The 20,993-nt window shown below is 39.5% G+C and overlaps 2 protein-coding genes across 2 annotated transcripts in view; one reads left to right on the top strand and one right to left on the bottom strand.

Annotated features, from left to right (window-relative positions):
* Positions 1 to 7,890, bottom strand: part of ccdc33 (coiled-coil domain containing 33) — a 33,591-nt gene extending 25,701 nt beyond the window's left edge. The window contains exon 1 of the mRNA XM_026175860.1: positions 7,861 to 7,890. The gene's annotated coding sequence lies outside the window, so the exon portion shown is untranslated. The remainder of the gene's footprint in view (positions 1 to 7,860) is intronic.
* Positions 1 to 20,993, top strand: part of stra6 (signaling receptor and transporter of retinol STRA6) — a 66,636-nt gene that overhangs the window by 22,645 nt on the left and 22,998 nt on the right. The gene's annotated exons all lie outside the window — the stretch shown is intronic.

Below are 20,993 nucleotides of genomic sequence, written 5' to 3' on the forward strand. Positions count from 1 at the left end.
CACACGTCTGCCTCTCTGCATTCAAATGCTCTGTCAGGCGGCTGAGCACTGTTTAGCAACACACAGAGGTTGCCAAGAGTGTCATTTACACACCGCCCGATGAGCACTTATCCATGGGGACCTATGGGCTTAAAATGTCATTGGATGAGGCTCCTGTCAGCACACACAAAGGTCACAAGTGACACTGGCTCCAGCACTTATTGATTCCCAATCCACCATCATTATGCCTGGCAATTACAGATGCACCTGAAATTTTAATCATGAATATACATTCACTGTGAGGACATATCTGGAATTGTAATTTAGGATCATTACATGTATAATTAAACATAAGGTCGAGGGATCCCTTTGAGAACCAGTGCACTGTATTTTTCTAGTGGTGCATTTAGCTGTGTAGAGATTTTATGAAATGCTCTGCTCAAGGCTTGGAAATTTCAGAAAAACCAACAGGTGATGTCACAGTCGTCATAGCTTGACAGGTAAATTCTGATAATGTGCTGTATGTGCAAACAGGGGCAAAATAGGACCAGTAATTGCTCCAATACCAAGCTGCAACCACAACCAACCAACAAATAAAATCAAGCAAAAATTATATTTATTTATTTTTGATGCTAGAAACATTAAACAAATAAAAGCAGATCTGTGTGGCTATATGGAAATAGTATGTGTCTGTAAGAAGTGGCCTGATCCCTGCCTGAGCACAGATGGTGGCAGAGCAGGATGTACCAACCTGTACCTTTGCCCACAAGGCTTGTCCACATGCGCGCGCGCACACACACACACACACACACACACACACACACACACACACACACACACACACACACACACACACACACACACACACACACACAGAATATATATATATATTATAATAATGTATGCATGGATGCATGTGAAAACAGTGCCTTCACCCACACAGTGGTGTTGACAAGCCAAGTCAAGACCTCATTGTATGGCACAGGAAGTGACTGCAGAGACATTTAGGAAGGAAACACTTTTATAAAATATAAGAACCAAAATATGCTCTTAATTCTGTAATCAGACAGTTTTTTTTCATCCAGACATGACAATAAAAGTATTGACTGTAGTTCACACAGACATCCAAGGCCAAGAAGGATAATTAGTGCACTGGAACAATCAATATACCTCATGTGGGGGTTGAATGTAGACAGGAAAAAAGCAATCTAAGGAAGAGAACTGCAATAAAAGGCAAAATTCAAACATACATACAGCCTACATTGCAAGCAGGTCTGCTGGAGGGAGTCCACTCATTGTGAGCAATGAGTCCACACTGGGCACAGGATGTCCAGCATCTATATTAAATGCATTAATATTCATAATTTATATTCTAAACAGAGAAGAACACACCATATTGATTATTAACAAAAGCTATTGAGAGATCCTCTGCGAGCAAATAAAGACTGGAGACAAATGGCAAGGCATAAAGACAGGAAGACGGATTGATAGGTAGATGAATGAAGGCGAGGGTTCAGCAGATCGATCAGCAGAGGAAGAGCAGAGTTCCCGCAGGGGACACTGGGGCCTTTTAGCACTATGTGTGGAGAGGAGGATGACATGTTTCCTCTTTGAGGTGTCGAGTATGTGAGAGTGAAATATGCCGTGATGGGCAGGATGGAAAAAAATGGTAGCCATGGCGCTCTGCGGCGTGACAGACGGTGAAAGCAAGCAACAAACAGAGCTCTCTGAGAGAAGAGAGGAAGACATGCCGGTTCTCCAGACTCCAGTTCCCTGCCATGACGCTGGGACGGCAGCCATGCCCTGCCCATCATCGCTCAGTTACAGCCATCAAGAGAAATGCAGAGCTCTTCATTTGCTCTTGAAGCTTTTGCACCGCACACATCATCTTGCTATCTTTCTGGATGTATTTCAGAGGGAAACCAAAATAAAATGGACTTAAAACAGAACATGCATACCTGACGTCAAAGTCAACCCTGTGTAGCGAGGCGTGAAGGGTGGAAACAAGGCAGTGGAAAATATACTGCAGTCACAGCCAGCCTTGCTGCTTGCTGAGGTGAAAACCATCATAACATATATAAAACTGAATGAATATATATATATATATATATATATATATATATATATATATATATATATATATATATATATATATATATATATATATATATATATATATATATATATATATATATATATATATATATATATATATATTAGGGGTGCAACGATACACAAAATTCACGGTTCGGTTCGGTTCGATACTTTGGTGTCACGGTTCGATATTTTTTCGATACAAAAAAATGTTCATGCCTTTTTAATTTGTCATTTATTAAAATTATAAATATATATTTTAACTCAAAAGTACAGTTTTTAAATTTAACCCTAACCCTTGTGCGTGTTTTTTATTTTGACAGCGAATGCGCACCTGCGGACCACTTATGTGCAGCCCTGGTTATTTAGCTCATCATATCGCAGCCACAGAAATTCTTTTGTCCATGAAACCATAAAGCTGCACTTTCTTTTTGCCTTATAGTCTGATTTGTCATAACTTCTCCGTTTTGTGGTAAGCTTTTCTTTGGCTGTCACTTCTTCACCCTGACCTGTCTTATTTGGCTCAGCAGAACTGAAATGCTTTTACACGCTCACTCACATAAGCTCAGCGATTCTCTGCGCGATCAACCTCTCACATGTGTAAGCTGCGTGAGATTTCACTTGTCATGTTTGCATAGTAAGCTAACGATTAATAAGACGATGTCAGAGGAATTGGTGCACAAATTATCATCACTCACAGATCAGTGCTGTCGCTCTCTATACACAGTTCGCATGATTGCAAAGTGAAAGCAAAAAAACAAGCGCAAATTCAAACGCGACTTCAATATGTCACATATTGACAGTGGCTCACCGATGCCAATGACATAATTACCCAGCTACATTTCTGAAAGAATGCAAAAGCATTGACATATATTTTTCCTACAATAGCCCGACGGGCAGGGAAGAGAAAGATTTTGGTAGCCCGACTGAAAAAAATCGCTAGCTCCAGGACGTCGGGCTAGCGATATTGCGAGCCCTGTATCTGATTGAGGAATCACTCATCTTTGGAAAAGAGAGTTTATTACAGAGAAATGGCTCTTTCCAAAATAAAAGCTATACTATCCGCTTCTTCTGGGCTATATTCTCAGCAGCATAAGGAGAATCATGTGCTAACAGCTGTCTAAATGACTCGGCTAAAGTTAGTAGCATGCTTGCTTTTTTTTGTCTGCTTCCACTTGTCTTTGCACTAGGATGATGTCGGCGTAAATGTGCAGTCATATTCGTTGTGTTCCCACTAGTGCTTTCAGGTTAATCTCGTTGAAATGACCTTAACGCCACAACACGGCAAATCTCCGTTAACGAGCTACCGCCGATCACTCCGTGCATGGGGCTAGACGGCCAACACGTTAACGAGCTAACTGCGCTAACACACTAGTTCACACCAATGTAATTGAGCATTGCATGGCACATCCAACATACTGTTTTACTTTAGTCCATGACTCGCTTACCTTCAGGGTCATACGTCACATGAAAACCAAAATAATTCCAAACGCCAGATCTGAATGAGGTTCAATTTGCCTGTTGCAAGGAGAGCTTAACTTCTGTCTCGCTAGCTTGCCCTGCGCTCTTCCTTCTGACTATGCTGTCTGTGTTGAGCGCTCAGTGGATCTGCGCTCGACAGTGCAGCCTAGGCGGAGTAGTCGAACACAGATTCACTGAGCGCTCAACACAGACAGCATCGTCAGAAGGAAAATTGATAAAAGAAATTACAAATGTTGTATTGTTCGATACATATGCGTACCGAACCGAAAGCACTGTATCGAACGGTTCAATATCGATACGAATATCGTTGCACCCCTAATAAATATATATATATATATATATATATATATATATATCTCATCTCCTCTCTCATTAATTTGGCTTTGTTCCTTACTGATTCATACATATTTTAATACAAAAAATTTTTTGAGTCACCATCACCAATATGCCATATTTGGGAAATTGAGTGACAGAAACATAGTTTCTGTGGAAATGGGGAATTGCTCTCTCTGTCGTCCAGAATAAAATGAATGCGTAATGCTGACCCCTCCCTTGCAAGGCATAAATGAAAACATGATGTGGGTGTCGACCAGCATCGCTGCTACAGATTAGGTTCTGACACTCAGCTAGCAAATCAATTTGTGAAAGCAAAATAAATAAAACATCGAATTGCACCATTTGCACCTGGGCAGCAGCTCTACTGTTATTAAAGGATTGGTAGATGAAGCAGAGACTGAAACAGAAAGGCTCTAGTTTGTTCAGACAAGCCAGACCTATGTGTGTTAACCAGTTTGAAAAAAGCTCAAAACAGGACTCTAAAAATCATACTTATAATATAATTTTAACTTAACTTAAAGAAGTCGCATTTTCAGTTTGCAATGACTTGTGAAAAAAAGTCTGTCTAAAGCTCACTAACTGCCACGTTTTTTTTTTTTTTTTTTTGATTCTATACAAGATAGAATCAAAAAACAATTTGTGTTAAAAAAATATTAAAAATGTACTCTAATTGTACTCTACTTCGCGTCATTATCTTGTTGGATGACCCGATGTGAGCCAAACTTTAGTAGTGAGATTTAACTGTAGAAATGTTTGGTCTACAGAGGAGTTCATAGTCAATTCAATGACTGTAAGGTATCCAGGTCCTGTGGCCACCCATATCATTTCCACTTTGGTCTCATAGATCCAAAATTTTATCTGTTCATCCAAAATGTTATTGTTTGTTCAACTACAAATACAACTTTGCAAACCCCAATTTTTCCCCTGGCAATGCTTCTAAACAAGTGGTAGTTGTTTGGTCTTTTTGTAATTGTACTTTGCAAAAGTTTAAGACTTAACAAACTAAAGCCTCTAGCCGGTGAGAATCTTTTTGCAGTTTCTCTAAGCTTTGCATGGTCTGACCTTGACATGAATTTGCTAGGACATCCATCCTCTGGGAAGATAGTGACATTGTATTAACACACACCTGAATGCTCTAGGCAAGCACACTGCCAAAACATTTGCTTTTATACACGCGCTCATGTTTGCTGATGATCAATTAATCAAGTGTAATTAATGAAGACCTGACTGTTCTTAATTTTTCACACGACTGTAATCATCTCCCCCATTCCCTCAGTTTTTATTCTATGTTAACTGGGAGTCTAAATGACATATTAGTATTCTCATATGAGTCTCTGCAAGGAAACAGATACAGCCTGCTTCCCAAAATCTCTAAAAAACATTAGGACAACTGTCTCAGCAGATGGGCATTGGTGACACAATATCATCTCAGCAGAGACCTCATTGATGACGGCCTTTCCTTTCACTAGGTATTCATGCCCATTTGCCTCACAAATGCACCGGATGCACAGGAGGCTTGTCTTTCTTAATTGATGTCATGGCCCTGAGGTTAGTGCTTTGCAAGATGTGCCATGCTGGTGTGCATTTGCCCTCACTCCAAGAAGCAACTAGCCTTGCCCACCAGCTGCACAATGCAGCCAGAGCATATTGATTATGCTGCTCATGGAGGCAGAATAAAAGGAGTGGGATATTTTTCCCGCCTGACCTGTTTGAGTGGCCGTCAAAGACAATATGTGCAGGTGGTGTGCAGATGACCTACTGCAGAGAGGTCTTCATTGGGCTTTTCTTTCGCCAGCAGAACTGCCTAAAAGCAAGGCTGATTTATTGAGATGGCTAGAAAAGAGACGGAGGTAGAGAGGACACACACCACAAATCCTTATCTATAAACATAGCCCATCCCTACTGGCACGTTTAAGTTATGCCGTATCACATGCCGATATTTAAGCCCATGCAATGCAATACCACCAGGTGGGCTGAAGATCAATTGAATTATTCACTTAAAATCAAATTCTCAGTTTGCTTGATAGCATTTCTATCTTTTTCATCTCGCTTGCACAGAACTGTGACAAAGTAAAACTGGCATGAGGTATCTTATCAGATATTCTAAGATCTAATTAAAGCAAAATGATTTGCCGACAATATAATTGCTCAGGTCCAGAGCCCATAAACTCTTCCTCACATCTCACTGGATATTCATCACCGCCAGGGGATTTGTCCATTTATCTACTAATAGATACCTCATTTTGGATGGAGAAAGGTGTGCTCACCTCAAAAACAGAGAAGGAGGGACGAGGCAGCTGCAAAGATCAGTGACTTTACTGAACACTAAAGACCTTAAGTGGAAAATGGTAAAAAGGAAGGAAACAAGCACAGTATGGCACTTGAGCACAGCAGTGTTACTGCCACAGTTACTGCCACAGTGAGGCAGTAGTCTGTTAAATTATAATCCAAGAATGAGATCTCCTTACAGGAAGCATTCACTGCATAACTCATCTAGGAAGAAATAGCATTGAGAAATAGTACAGTGCTAACATTTGCCGTTGAAGGATTAAAAAACCCTGAAAAAACAGTAATTATGGTTCAGAGGTCTCAAGAGTGCCCTCCGTTAATAATGCTGCACAAATCAATGTTTATGACCATTGTAAAAATCTGAAAACTAGAGAGCCCCCAAAGCCTGTTCTTTGCACAGCGTGTTCATCAGCTTTAGCTTTTCTATTTTAACCTGAAACCTGGTGAGTCTGTTAACTCATCATGTTTATTCCACAGGGGAGGAAAACTTAAACATCAGTATTGCTATCTTGGTTTGTTTATATTACCACAATATAGAATTGCAAATAAAAAAAAGAAGAAGAAGAAAGAAGCTATGGGATAATTTCTGTAACTTATTCTAAATTGTGTGGATTTCCATGTTACCACTATAAAAGGAAGTGCACCTATACAATAAAAAATAATATATATAAATAAAATACAGTATTTTTATGCTAATACTTTTATAGTAAATATGTTCCAAGATCAAAACAACAAAAGTCCTGATCACACAAAACATATTCAAACTCATATTCACCTTCATTCAAACCTTAATAGCACCATAATAACACTTAAATAACACTTTATTGGCATGTAAATGGTGGAAATGTGCTTAGAAAAACAAAAAATTGAAAGTTGTTATTTAAAGCTGAAATTATTGATACTTTTAGTGACACTTGCTTCAGTTTTTAGATGTTTTATATATTCCCAAATCATTTCTTTTTGTTAAGCCTGATGACTTCTTGATATCAGTATGATAAAACTGTTTTTTCTTTCCTTTTTTCCCCCTGTCATATACTTAAGTCAGCTGCCCCCAAAAAATATGTGGATAAATTCTTCATACTTAAAAAATATCACTATTCACTAAAAACGCTAATACAAACACAATGTTAGGCTATTTGAAGAAAAGGCAACTGAGAATGTAATGGGATACACACAGTTACTGAGGAAATGGTAAAGAAAGCATGGATTATTCATGTCTATTCCCACAGTGCAAACAGCTCCTTTTTGATGGATTTTGCCCGGGGCGCTCCTCCCTGCTCAATACCAACAGTCCCGCGCAGCTCTGCCTGATGCTGCACCGTGAAGCCGGCATGATGAGCTCCCCCAGAATCACAGACAGGGCCAGCGGCTCTCATCTCCTCTCTGCAGTCAGACATAATGATGGTGTGTGGTCTGAGGTGAGCCTAAATTTAAACTAGAGTTTCAGAAGGGGGGTAGTAGAGCAGACAGGTAGGGAGTGTAGCGGGAGAAAAGTGCTGATGGCGTTCGAGTGTAAGGGCCTGTCATACAAATCAGTTGGCAGTTGGAGGGGCAACGGGGTGACAAAAGGGATGCAAAAACATTGTCACCTTCTGAGCCGTGCAGTAATGCACTGAACTCTCGTTTTTTTCTTTTTGCCGTTTTGGTATGTTAACACTGACTTTGAATGGGTGAACTCACCTGGATCAGCTCCAAGCAGTAGGTGGAAAAGCTGTAGGGGTGTTAATGATGGAAGGAATGAAACTGCCATCTTCCATCATCACTGCAGAAATATAGATATATTTAAAATTAGATGCATGCTTCTATAATTCTATAGTTGTTTAACTCTCATTTGTGACATAACTGAACACTTTTTTATGGTAAGATTTATTTTCAACAAAAAATGATATTCTCACAGAGGCGTTTTTGAATTGTGGAAAAAACAAAACATTAATTTAACTACAGTTTACATAGACATGGACAGGAATATGTAACAAATTCAAATTATATAAGAAAATTAATAATTTGACTTTAATAAATACAATATTTTAGTTACTGCATGAAGACATAACTGTGTTTAAAGGGAGCTCCTCTGACTCCTGCCTTGAGTGATCTGCTCAGTCTGCAGTACTGAAATAGATTTTCCTCTACATGAGCTCTGAACTGAGGGTGAACCTGCGTTTTTATAAAGCTCCATTTCTAAAGAGGCCTATCTGCAGACAGCATGAATCTTTGCCAAATTTCTCTTGGCAGAGGATTTAACAGGCATTCAATATAAAGCAATCCAACACAATGCGGGTCAAGCCTCAGCAACAAATGTTGCCTGAAACCATCAACACCCCAGACAGTGACAGCGAAGACTGTCTGGTTCACTGATGAGAAACTGAGTAATGCTGAGATTTCACACTTTTAACACATCCCATGCCGTCATCGAGCATTCAGCAGGTGAAGATGGAGAGCAAATGGACTAGTAGAATGGTCAACTAACCATTCAAAACACCTTAGCAACAGTTAGAATCTATCACGCGGTGGTAATGATCGCCAACCCGTGACTTTGCTGTCCTCCAATGAGCTTGCTTCGCCGCAAAGGGGAGGGGGCAGCCATAGGCAAATAAAGGAGGGACTTGAACAAAGGAAAAGGGGTGTCAGGAACTGCTGGAACATCAGTATTCTCTCCCCATTCACTGCTATCACTTCACACTCAATAAGAGCACTATTTAGTCTCATGTGTAATTATAACTGTCACTTGACAGTCAGAAACTATGCTCCATAAAAGAGAAGATCCATGCTTGACAATTGCAGTTATGTCTTTTTCTAAGCAGGTTGATTTAAAAATAATTAAAAAAAATTTAATTATGGGAAATTTTGGTAGAAAATTGTATAAAGAACCTAATGTTTCAAATTTTTATGGCTTTTACATGAATAAGTGCAATTTTACAACCCTAAAATGAATAATTTTCCTCAGTGGCAGAGAGACTTCAGGACACATGAGTCTGATTGCAGTCAGTGCATTTCCTAAAGACAAATTTAAACACCTTAGATCTCTGTTTTTCAATGAGAGTCAGTGTTTGTGGGTAAAAGTGAAAAATAGCTCTACGCAACACATCATATATAAATACCTGAGCATGAAGTAGTATGGGCATTAGCTGGCCAGTGCTCTGCAAACAGGTGGGAGCTTTAGCACCTGTACATTTGCTATAATCTCAGTAAACCACTCAGTTAAAGATTGTGTCCATCACGATGTATCAGTCCTGTACCTACCGTATTTTTCGGACTTTAAGGCACACTTCAAATCCTTTAATTTTCTCAAAAATCAACAGTGCGCCTTATGTATTGATTCTGGTTGTGCTTACTGACCTTGAACCGATTTTATGTGGTACACGGCGCTCAACAATCTGTCAAAATGTGTTAGTATGACTTTGGTAAGCTACGGAGCCGCACCACTTGATGGATTGTCGGAGCATTACGGTTACCGTAGTCACGAGCCTTGCGGAGTGATATGTACTGTGCTTCAACATAATATTATTCTGTGTGTATAAGGGCCCCAAAATGGCACCTGTTAAGAGACATGCTTACGAAGTGGATTTCAAACTCAAAGCTATCAGTCAGGTTTTGTTTCACTTAATCTCGCCTTGTAATGCGGTGTGCCTTATAGTCCAAGACTATGTACTTTGCAACAGGTAGGTTTCCCAAAATTGCAACACACAGCATTTACAGCCACCAGATAAATGTTTAATTGGTCACTAATCCAAATATGAATTCAGCCAGTCACATGGCAGCAATTACACACAGTTAGGAATGTAGACATGGTCAAGACGACACATCAGAATGGGAAAGAAATGGGATTTAAGTGACTTTGAGCATGGAATGGTCTGAATATCTCAGAAACTGCTGATCTGCTGGAGTTTTTCTACACAACCATCTTCAGAGTTTAAAGAGAATAGGCCAAAAAAAGAAAAATATCCAGTTAGAAGCAGTTCTATGGGGCACAATACCTTGCTGATGTCAGACATCAAAGGGGAATGGCCAGAAGGCTTCGAGCTGATAGGAAGGCAACAGTTACTCAAATAATAAGTATGTACCGGTTGCCACTCCTTTTAGCTAAGAACAGGACACAGTTCACACAGACTCACTAAAGTTGAGCAGAAGATGATGTCTGGTCTGTTGAGTCTTGGTTTCTTGTGTAACACACAAAATTTGGTGTAAACGATATAAAAGCACTAAACCATTCTGCCGGGTATCAAGGTGGTGTTGTATGGTGTAACTGTTTCTTGCCACACTTTGGGTTTCTTAGTACTAACTATGATCTTAAATGCCACAGCCTACCTGAGTAAGAATGCCAGAGAATGTATAAATGCCACACATTTAAATTTAAATGGTGTTTACTAACAAGTCAGTTTAGTCTGACCCAGACAGATTGCAATCTGTGTTCTTAGCTCTTTGTACTCTAGTGTACAATCTAAAGCCAAGCCCACACGACATTACCCAATAGCTTTATCCCATTTGGTGGAGTTGTGCTCTTTGGCTTCTCATGCTCCCTGTAGGCCTGCAGCTCCATAGTGGGCCTCTCTCAGGATGGTGTGTGGGATGGGAGGGTGGAACAGGTCACATCCTGAGTCCTCCACCTACAGGATTCATTCACTTCACTTTTTCCATAAATGAACAGAAGCTAACATATTCCGTATGCTAAGGAGACAGAATTTACTGCCACTGTTCTGTTATACATTTTTTTAAAGAAGTGATTTTTTCCCCCAGACAGAAAATTATGCAACTGACCTTTGTGACCTTGAAATGACCCTGTTATCTTTCATAAGACGTTGTTAAACACGTCCACAGAAACTAGAAATGCAGCTCAAAATGCCTTGCTAATTGCACAAACAGCTCTCCATTCTCACAAACAGGCTTGCTCCTTCTCTCTTCAGAGGCCTAATCCCTCTTAGCACGGATATAAGAAACGTGCCACCTGCCTCCAGTCATACCAGCTCGTGGCCTGACTGCCCTTGTGACACCACGCTGGCCATAATCTCATGAACAAATGCATAGCCTAGGATGCCACTGCTGGATCTAGACTTGGTGCTGCATACATATTTCCGTCCTCCCTTAGCAAATTCAAGCCTTTCATTGTCTACAGAAAAAATGGTCACCTAAGTGTTTGTTTAACTGTCATAGCTAGTATTAAACCTTTTCCTCAAATAATTTATTTCCAGCACAAGTGCCAATCAAGAAGAGGTTACTGCATATGATTTGGCCTTTGCCTGTGATTTAGAGGTGATATAACATTACCAGTTTGAAGTCATACATCTAAACCTTTAAGCAGAATATATGTAAATGCATCTACCGCCTTGGCTCTCAACTGTGAGAATAATATACTGCTATACTGTATATGTAGCACGTAGCCTAAGGAGCTTCAAACTGGGCTAAATTGTCTCGGCAGTCCAAAAGATGTATACTCTGAATGTAGAGCTGGGCGATATGAGATTTTTTCATATCACGATATGTTTTTTTCATTTCAGGCGATAACGATATCTATCACGATATAAGCCAAATAACTATATTTGTAAGATTTAAATGTGCCGTTGCTCACAAGTAAAATGTGAAATAATCAGCAGCTTGTTTTTAAATATTTATTTCCCATAATAAGTTCAACAGGGTAGATGTACTTAAGGAACATGAGACTTTTTCAGATAAATAAAGGCAAATATTGCAAACTACACAAAAGGCAGCCGCTAAAGCGTTTAAGTTTCAAAATAGAACAAATGAAACAGACTAAATTGTCAATTCCACTTAGAAACAAAATATTAATTCTAAAAATAAATCTTAGTTTGTTTTACAGAAGAACAGACAAAACTGACTAACTTTTGTCAATATCAAATAAACTGAGAACTAAAAGGAAATTCTCAATCTCTCCTTGTTGTATAGCTTAGCTTTTCAAACAGTTTTAACAGTTACTTTAGTCTGACAAAAGCCGAATGACGAATTAGCGCTTCCAGTCAGAGACTGAGGCTACGTCCACACGTACACGGGTATTTTTGAAAACGGAGATTTTCCGTTTTCGTTTTAAAAAATAATCCCGTTCACACGTAAAGGCAGAAATGAAGGAAAACGCTGCTATGAACATGCCAAAGCAGCAGGTGGCGCTAGATTCCTAACCGTGCAGAAATGTTGGCCAATCAGAAGTCTAGAAGCCTCGGTGGGAAAAAGTAAACAAAGCTGCGGCATAGAAGCAGAACCGAGTCGTATGTGTGGAGGGACAGTAACTGTGTGTATATGTAAGCATTTAAACACTGCAGAGAGTACAATTAACAGTAACAGTATTGTAGAAATTCATTTCACCGAAACAATAACGTGGCGCACAGTGTGACGCATGCACCAGTTTATTGTATTTCCAGACTTGCTTTCGGCACAATTTACAGTGCACGCTACTCTGTTTTTTGTCAGACTTGAAATAGCCGAAATACCTTCACACTACGGAACTTCTTTGGCTCTTCCGTTCGACAATCTCTCCGACATTGGAACCATCATCGGTTTTCTCTTCGGTCACGCTCGGTTGATTTTTCTAGTCGGCACACTCATTTCCTCCATTATGCGCTGGCTCCATTACCCGCTGGCTGCTTCCCAAACAAACACACGTGCGGCTTGGCACTTGTGCTGTACTTAGCAAGTCACGCGACGTGACTGCGGCTGTGATTGGTTCAGCTCTGCGCTACTGAATTTGGATCGGCTGACCTTTTTTTTTTTTTTTTTTTTTTTTTTTTTAAGAGGACAAGAGCGGCGAGGTCTATCGCGATAGCTTAATTTCTCTATCGAGTAAAAGTTATATCGCGATACATATCGTTATCGTTCTATCGCCCAGCTCTATCTGAATGCTATTCAAAAGTGAAAGAGTTAAAATGAGCTTTGTGTTGTGCTTAAAAGAGCACAGTGAAGTCGTCGTCTGCAAACTGCCTATATAATATTTTCAGGATCAAATCAGACCAGACCGGGACTGAAGTATACTGAAAGAGCCGTGTAGTATAATGTCTAGATGATTTTTCGCATTAAAGTTGACTTTAATCTGTTGTTTTAGTATCCCATTCAGTATACGATGGTCTGTTTAAACAAGGATGGAGATGTCAGGCTGCATTAGCATCCAGACAGCCGCTGCACCCAGAGGACTCTGCAGTGCTGAGAAACTCAGTCATTAAATTTGCAGTCGTTCTGCAGAGCTTCACTGTCTGCTTATTGGATGGGGGGCGGTCATGGATGATCCACCTCGCAGATAAAAACTAGACTGTTTCTTTTTTTAAATTTCTGAATTAAAAACAGAACTTGCCATATTTTAACTACAACATGTTGTAATTGAGATTCATTATTTACAATTTTAACTAAAAACAACTGTGCTAAAAATAGATAAGTGGCTTTAGTCCCTGTGCATTTATTTTTGCCATGCCTGAGATAAAGTATGACATAATATTGATGCGTTCAACATTTAAAAACAGGTTTCAAAGACAATTACTCTAAGAGTATAAAACAAACTATGTTCTGCTCCTCCATTTGTTATACAAAAGCATATAACGGCTAATGTACTGTAGGTACTGAAGGTTTTATGGATTCGTTTGCACTGTAAGGCACAAAATGATGAACACATGAAGGAAGTAAAGCAATAAATCATAAGATAAATAAATGAATGATGAAACGAATGAAAAATAAATTGCACTTTAGTAACCCCTTCAAGTTCGCCGCTGTGCCAGCCATAATTGTGACTAACAGTTATCACAAATGCAGCTCTGCCTTCATCTGTTTGATTGCTGTCGTGATTTCTGCCACGCTTGCTTGGCAGATTTTCTCAGTTATGGCAGCTAAACATTGACTTTTATTATTTACCGCTCTTTGTTCATCTGTTGTAAACAAAGGATTGTTGTTGTTTCTCATTTCAAGTGCCCTTCCCCCAGCTACCTTTTGTTTCTGAAAGCCTTGGTTTGTTGTTAGAAGCCTTGAATTGGAGCCTGCCAGGCCTGCCCCCTCTCCTGCCTCAAAGCTGGTTGTAGATGAAAAATTTATGACTGCTATGCCTATTTCATTTGAAGTGCTGCTGCTGTTCTTCTGATGCTGCCCCCACTGATGGTGACTGCATCTGCAGTTTTCATTCGACCGTTCCCCCTCACAGTGGGAGTGCAAATCAGGGAGAGAGGCTGGGACGGTGTCCATGGCTTTACTTCACTGGTATTCACTAATCAAGGATTTTTTTTTCTCCTTGCTGCTCGCGAGTAATTACAGGACATTGATTAGCTGCTTTTAGAAGCCACCCACACAACTCTCTTAGAACTATATCTGCATTATATTGTAGCTCTTACATTAAAACGTTTCACTCTTTCTATTGTTAATCTCAAGAAACACTTGTATAATTGCATCTGATATGGACACTGTGGGACTGCAAAGTAAACTATTTTTGACTGGCTACCCTTTTATGAAACACGCTCAGCTGATAAGTGCATTGAATGTACTTCAATTTTAACCTTAAATTCTTTGAAAAGTCAGAAAAATATGATGTTTATTTGCAATAATGTAATAGCAATATACATAATATGTAATAGCAGAAATGTATTACTGTAAATAATAACATTTTAAATGAAGCTCTTTTGTATCAATTTGTTTCCCCTGGATATTAATAATATTATTATTACTACTATTACTAAAATGATAATAATGATGTTCATGATCTGCTTCAGTGCCTTTAACTAAAGAAATTAAACAAATAAAAAAAAAACTGGAATATTCATAAAATTAAAAAAAAAAATCATTATTCACTCCCAGATGTTGCACACGCTGTTCAAATATGTTTATCATGTAAGGTTTCAGATGTGACGCTCACACCATTTGAAATAGCCGGGATGCAAATGATTAGCGTGGGAAGATTTAATCACTATGCATTGTGTTAATGACAACCTCTATGCCCGGGATGAACACGTGGGCGTCTTTTACCAAAACCTCTGCATCCAAAAAAATATGTTTTTACACATCCCTTTGAACCGTCGAAATGTAAATGTAAAACAGTATGCTAAGGAGTGAATGAGTAACACCTAGAACACTGAATAGGAAATTATCTTTCACAATTCTGTTCATGTTAGTAAAACAACAGATATAATGTGTTAGAGGCAGTTAGGAAAGGGTATGTCCTCAGTAGGATGAGAAGATAGTTTGTTTTTAAAGTTGAACAGAAAATTCTGCAGAAAAATTCTGTCGTTCAGAGACCTTGGTAAAGTCTTGATCATGCATGAAGTCACACTGGTTCCTAAGCAACAGGTAATTTCACAACACACGTGCAGCAGCAGCTTTTCATAGCAGGGCTTCGAGCCCATTTAAAGTCACATCAGATGGTAACCTTGAGCCGAACAATACTGCTCAAAGCTGTGGTCAAAGCTTGGGGGGAAATGTCACACTTGTTATGGGAATAATTACTCCAGCACAATGAAGCAGCATTCATCTTCAGCAGCAATGTCTTCTTCATTGCCATATGAATCAACATTCCCCTGCATAACCTGTGGTTTCCAGGCACAGTCTCAGGTTACTGAGTTTAAACAGATAAGACGAAAACCAACCCGTCACAAAAGCTCCTTCCGAGAAGACCCCATTAGCTTTTAGAGTTAAGAGAATATCAGCCAAAACAGCAGATCAGATCAGAATTCAGAAAGACGATGTCATCATATGTAAAGCTTATTCTGCTTGTCTAGTCAGAGTTTCCCAAATACATACAGAAGGGTGTGGCTCTCATACATGCATTTATATTTTTTGTTCCATCCAATGTGTCCTACACTGTTCTAATGTTATACAGACTACTGCATGAAATCCACACGTGTCCTCTTGTTTGAACATGTGCTAAAAACTGCAGTACCGACATGCATAAATAAGTGAACACACACACCAACACAATTCTCAGTATTGATTCTCTACAGCTGTAATCCAGTAGTCTCAGGCTTGATAATACCTGCTATAAAAGAAGTAATGATGACTCAGATCATTCTTTTAAATTTCATTCATGCTGCAAGAAAGTAAAAGCATCATTTGATGCTAGGGAGACATCTCACTTTTATTTTGTTGGTCGACTCAGAAATACATTAAATACCGCAAATTAGAAGAATTCAGCTAGATCAAATGTTTCTGGAAAAAGGCTGGATAGTTCCTATTTCCATTTGCACTTATCTCAGAGACAAGCCAACAGCCTATTTTATGCGCTAGAAATTTTAACAATAAATCAAAATAGAGTATACGTCTGTAAACTGAAACACCACACACACACTCGTTTTCATATCTTAGTGAGGACTTCTAATTGACATAATGCTTTGCCTAGCCGCTTACCCTAACTATCGAAAAAGAATGACTAATTCTAACCATGACCGAACTGTAACCCTGATACTAAAACTGCATTTTGAGCCTCAAAAATGCCTTCAAACTCATGGGGGTGGGCATTTTGTCCCCATAAGTAACTATTGGTCCCCACAAGTATGGTGACATGCCAATTTTCTGTCCTCACAAAGAGGTCTAAACATGTACGCATACACACTTTCTAGAAATGTGTCACAACAAGGACAAATACTCTGGTTTTGGCTTTTGTGCATTTCTCAGGTTTTAGGTGTCCTCCAAGGTAGCATGACTATCTCAGCTGTTTACCTAACTGCACATATGCAAGAAATATTTCACAACACTTTATCTGAACTGATAATTGTAAAAATCTGCAATCCATGCAAAAGTAGACTTTTTAAAACACAAACAAGCCAATCGATCAGGTACCAAGGATCAGAACAGAAAAGACCTCATTCAGACTTTGCTCCCAAGAAACACCTGATATCTCATAGTTACAAAAAGTAAAAAGGTGAGGTTACGTAAGACTGAAGGTATCTTTATGGTAATATCTGTTAAATGACTGCATGAAAATGCTGCATGCATTGTGCATGAACTGTAGCCTTACCATCTCCTCGGATTTACTTTTTTGAGCTTTAACAGAAATAAAGGCTCTCCTGCTGTCAGACAACAACACACCACCAGCTTAGTCTCACAGGACTGGAGACAAGTCAATAATTCAGCACAGGGACTAAAATTTTATAAGGAGGCAGAAAGATAGTGGACTGAAATAAGGGCGGAAAGGCAGAAAAGAGTAGATACAGGGGAATCTGGGGGCTAAATCCTGTTTGCTTGCTCCTGACCCAGAGCAATAACATGTCAGAAGAAGCTTTCAGGGATTCTACCTGTCAATCAACGTGGCCCCTCAGTGCAGGCGAACGGTCATTACGGAGAACTGGAACGGAGCTATTTTCCTTTTATTTTCCATGGCTAGGGTTTCACCAGAGAAATCTGTCTAATGTGAGATAAGGCATCTGATTGCTACAGCTACACCCAGCCAACACTTGTGTGAACAATAGAGCCATGGTGCATTGATCAGTGTCTGGAGCCCAGATGCAAATCACTGCGGAGAATATTTGAATGGGCGTAGTTAGCAGCCACTGACAGCATGAGCAATGATGTGTGATATTAAACTGGCCAGTAGCGTGTGTATAAATGACAACCACCATAACAAATTATAAAAGAGAATTTTGAATGTTTTTGCCACATCTAAAGGAGATTGGAACAAGATAAAGCATCATTCTCACAAAAAGAGGACATAATCTGATGAATTAAAGACACTATAATACTATAAGATGCTTACTTAAAAACACGAGTAAAGGCAAAGCTATAAAGTATGACTTGTCTTACATTTTATGAGTCACTCCCAGAATTAAAAAAAAAAAAATTACAACCTAGGACCACTGAATTGCTGTTGTATCAAAGTAAGAACAAAGCTGTGTCTCTGCAGCACATGAGGCACTTTTACATTAAAGCAAACAGCCAAAGGCATACAATGTATAAATCCTGCTGCCTGCTAAATGAAAGGAGTCTTGCAGCGCTGTGCAGCTCTGTTCTCCAGAGTCGGAAATTCCCAGCAGGTTTGAAGTACATCTTTTGTCAGGAGTACAGGGCCCAGTTTGAAAAATAATGACGCTTTGTGGCGTTCCCTTTCCTGTTGTTCATGTGAAACGCGGCTAAATGGCAAAGTAAATGTTAATGGAGTGAAAAGAAAACCTCTCGAATTCTAAAATATAAATAACAGTACTTTAATTGCACCTAACTACACAAAAATGCTCCAGTCTTTCAGGATAATTTCATGTAGTGTTATAAGTTACAAAAACAAATTGAGAAATGAGTGTACCTTCAGGGTCTGTTAAGCAAACTGGCCCTGAAGTGCCGCTATCCTTCCCCCACATGTACCTCGCCTCCCATCTACTCACCGGGGCACGTACATGCAAATGACAATCTGTTGCCATGCTAATTAAGGTCTAGGTCACGTGAAAGAGAGCTGCGTGACTCCGCGAGCTCAAGAAGGGGTCTTACTATCGTCCAATCACACTTCAAGCATCCCACTGAGGACGGTAAGGACTGTGATGTTATTAAAAGTGGTTTATAAAACCTGTTCGAAGAGGGATTTTAGAAGCTAGTATTGAAAATGGTGACAAACCAGAAGAGGTGTGATGTATTCTACCCTGCTCGTATGGGACCCACTGGGGTTTCCTTAATGGCCTATAGCCAAAACTCTCCGGGAAACATGATTCAGTTCCCCGTGACAGTCATGCAGGGAATCAATACCATGATGTCACCATGAGAGGAGGTGAATAGCAAAACCAATGGTGATAATACATCAGGGAAATCAGAATCACAAATGGAGTAACATAATACCACAACCCCACCAAGAACAAAAACCCCACCCCACACACTGCTGAAAAAAGATGGCAGAATTCTTCTTTCTTCAAATATAGCAAATACTGAACAGCACATTTAGCATACGAACACTGTAGCAGAATGTTGCAAAACTGCTGCTTTAACAATAAACTGTCTTTAAGAAGCGCCACCTTTTCCCGCCTCATCCATTTAGTCACAGATGGTTTTCAGATCTCAAAGAACTGCAGCAGTGCTCAAGCATTCACATCAAACAGCATTGTGAATAATGAATTACACAAGCTCTTTTCTTGTGTCAGACTGTGTTTACCAAACCCTTATTTATGAATGTTAGGATTCCTCCTTCTGTGACATGTGGAGAGGAATCTTTCTCAAAAGGAGTCCGGCCTGTCTGATCTTTGCAGGGGACACATGCTGTGTGATGGCGCTGCAGTCTGAAGTGGATTTACCGGCAGCTTCTGACAACAGCCAGATTCTCGGTCGTCTAACCATTTGTTCTAAAGTAACATTAACAAATCATCACCCTGACCTCTCCTAAGCCTTGAAAAACAACCACAGCTGCCAGCTGACAGCACAGAGGTCACAATTGTACTGTTTGAAATATTATCTGCTATTAAATCAAACTGCAGTGCAGCGATTTAAGTGCAGCATCCTGCTTTTCTCTTTTTGACCTTTATATATTTTTCCTCAAATAACAATCACTCCACATCAGAATCTTTCCACTGACAGAAGGCTGGATGGAAAGCAAAACTGATAAGAACTAACTTACATCAGTGAAAGGAAACTAGACGTTATTACTTTTATAACCCAGTGAAAGCAACGTGATCCTCAGTATTGATTCTCTGAAGCTGTAATCCAGTAGTCTCAGGCTCAATAATAATTGCTATTGAAGGAATGATGATGACTCCCTGATTAAATTTCATTCATGCTGCAAGAAAAAAATAAATAAATCATATGATGCTGCGGAGATAAGATATTAACATCTCACAATTATTTTGCTGCTTGACTTGACAGTTGTATCCACGTTTTTTTTAAATTAGAATGTATCTCCTGTATAATATCAGTGAATTAACAAATAAAGGAATCATATACAAAAAGGCAAAATATGTCCTAAAAATTGTTATAGCATTTCTGTGACCCAGTAAAACTCATGAAACTAAAACGTATTCCATTATGCTATTTTGTTGCATCATACTTTGCATGTTTTAGTAATCCCGTGCATCCTTTATAATTTCAGTATACTGGTCCCATTAATGCAAATTCACAAAATCCATTCTCAGGATGGTTTTTGTGATGGAAACGAGCAGCACGTTAACCTGTGTGGCCAAAATGGATCGGTGTTCATGCAGTCACCTTCTAAAGCGCAAAAGCCAATATATGACCTGAGAAATACCCAAACATTGCATCAAATTCTTTGTCCTCTTTGTGCATGGGAGGATATTCCCCACATCTGCCGATAGCCGAGACAAGCTCTGGATTCAGCCTCATTCCAGCAGAGACATGTGAAAGTCAAGCCTCTCTGAACACACCGAGATGCGTCTGCAGACTATGAATACATTATTCATCAGAAAAATCTAACGCTTTTCAGGCCAGGAGGCTTCCTCTCTTATGAAAAGTGGTCAGAGGCAGTCCCTGTGGGACAAATGATGTTGTGCTGAAAGGCATTGCAACACATCCAGACATTAGATCCACAAGCTCAATTTTAGTTGTGAAAACACATGAAATACTGTGAATTAAAAAATCCAGCTGGTTCAAATGTTTCTAAAAGAAACGAAAAAGGCCAGATGGTTCCCATTTCCATTTGTATTTAAGTCAGAGGCAAGCCAACAGCCCAGTTTATGCGCTACAAAATTCATCTAAACAACAAATCAAAACAGAGTATACATCTGTAAACTGAAACACGCACACACTCACCCACACTGTGTGTGGAGAGACTCGATCCTTCCCTGCCTCGATTAATTCTTTTGGGTGAATTTGGCAAACGTCTCATTTTGATAGCAATTATGCTGGGCAGGCTGGGGTGATTTTTCTATTTTTCATTTCACTAACAAACCGCTGAGATGTGAGAAATGCAAATACTCTATCAGCTC

This window comes from Astatotilapia calliptera, chromosome 7 (assembly GCF_900246225.1).
Source record: "Astatotilapia calliptera chromosome 7, fAstCal1.2, whole genome shotgun sequence".
In the NCBI taxonomy this organism is placed as follows: Eukaryota; Metazoa; Chordata; class Actinopteri; order Cichliformes; family Cichlidae; genus Astatotilapia; species Astatotilapia calliptera.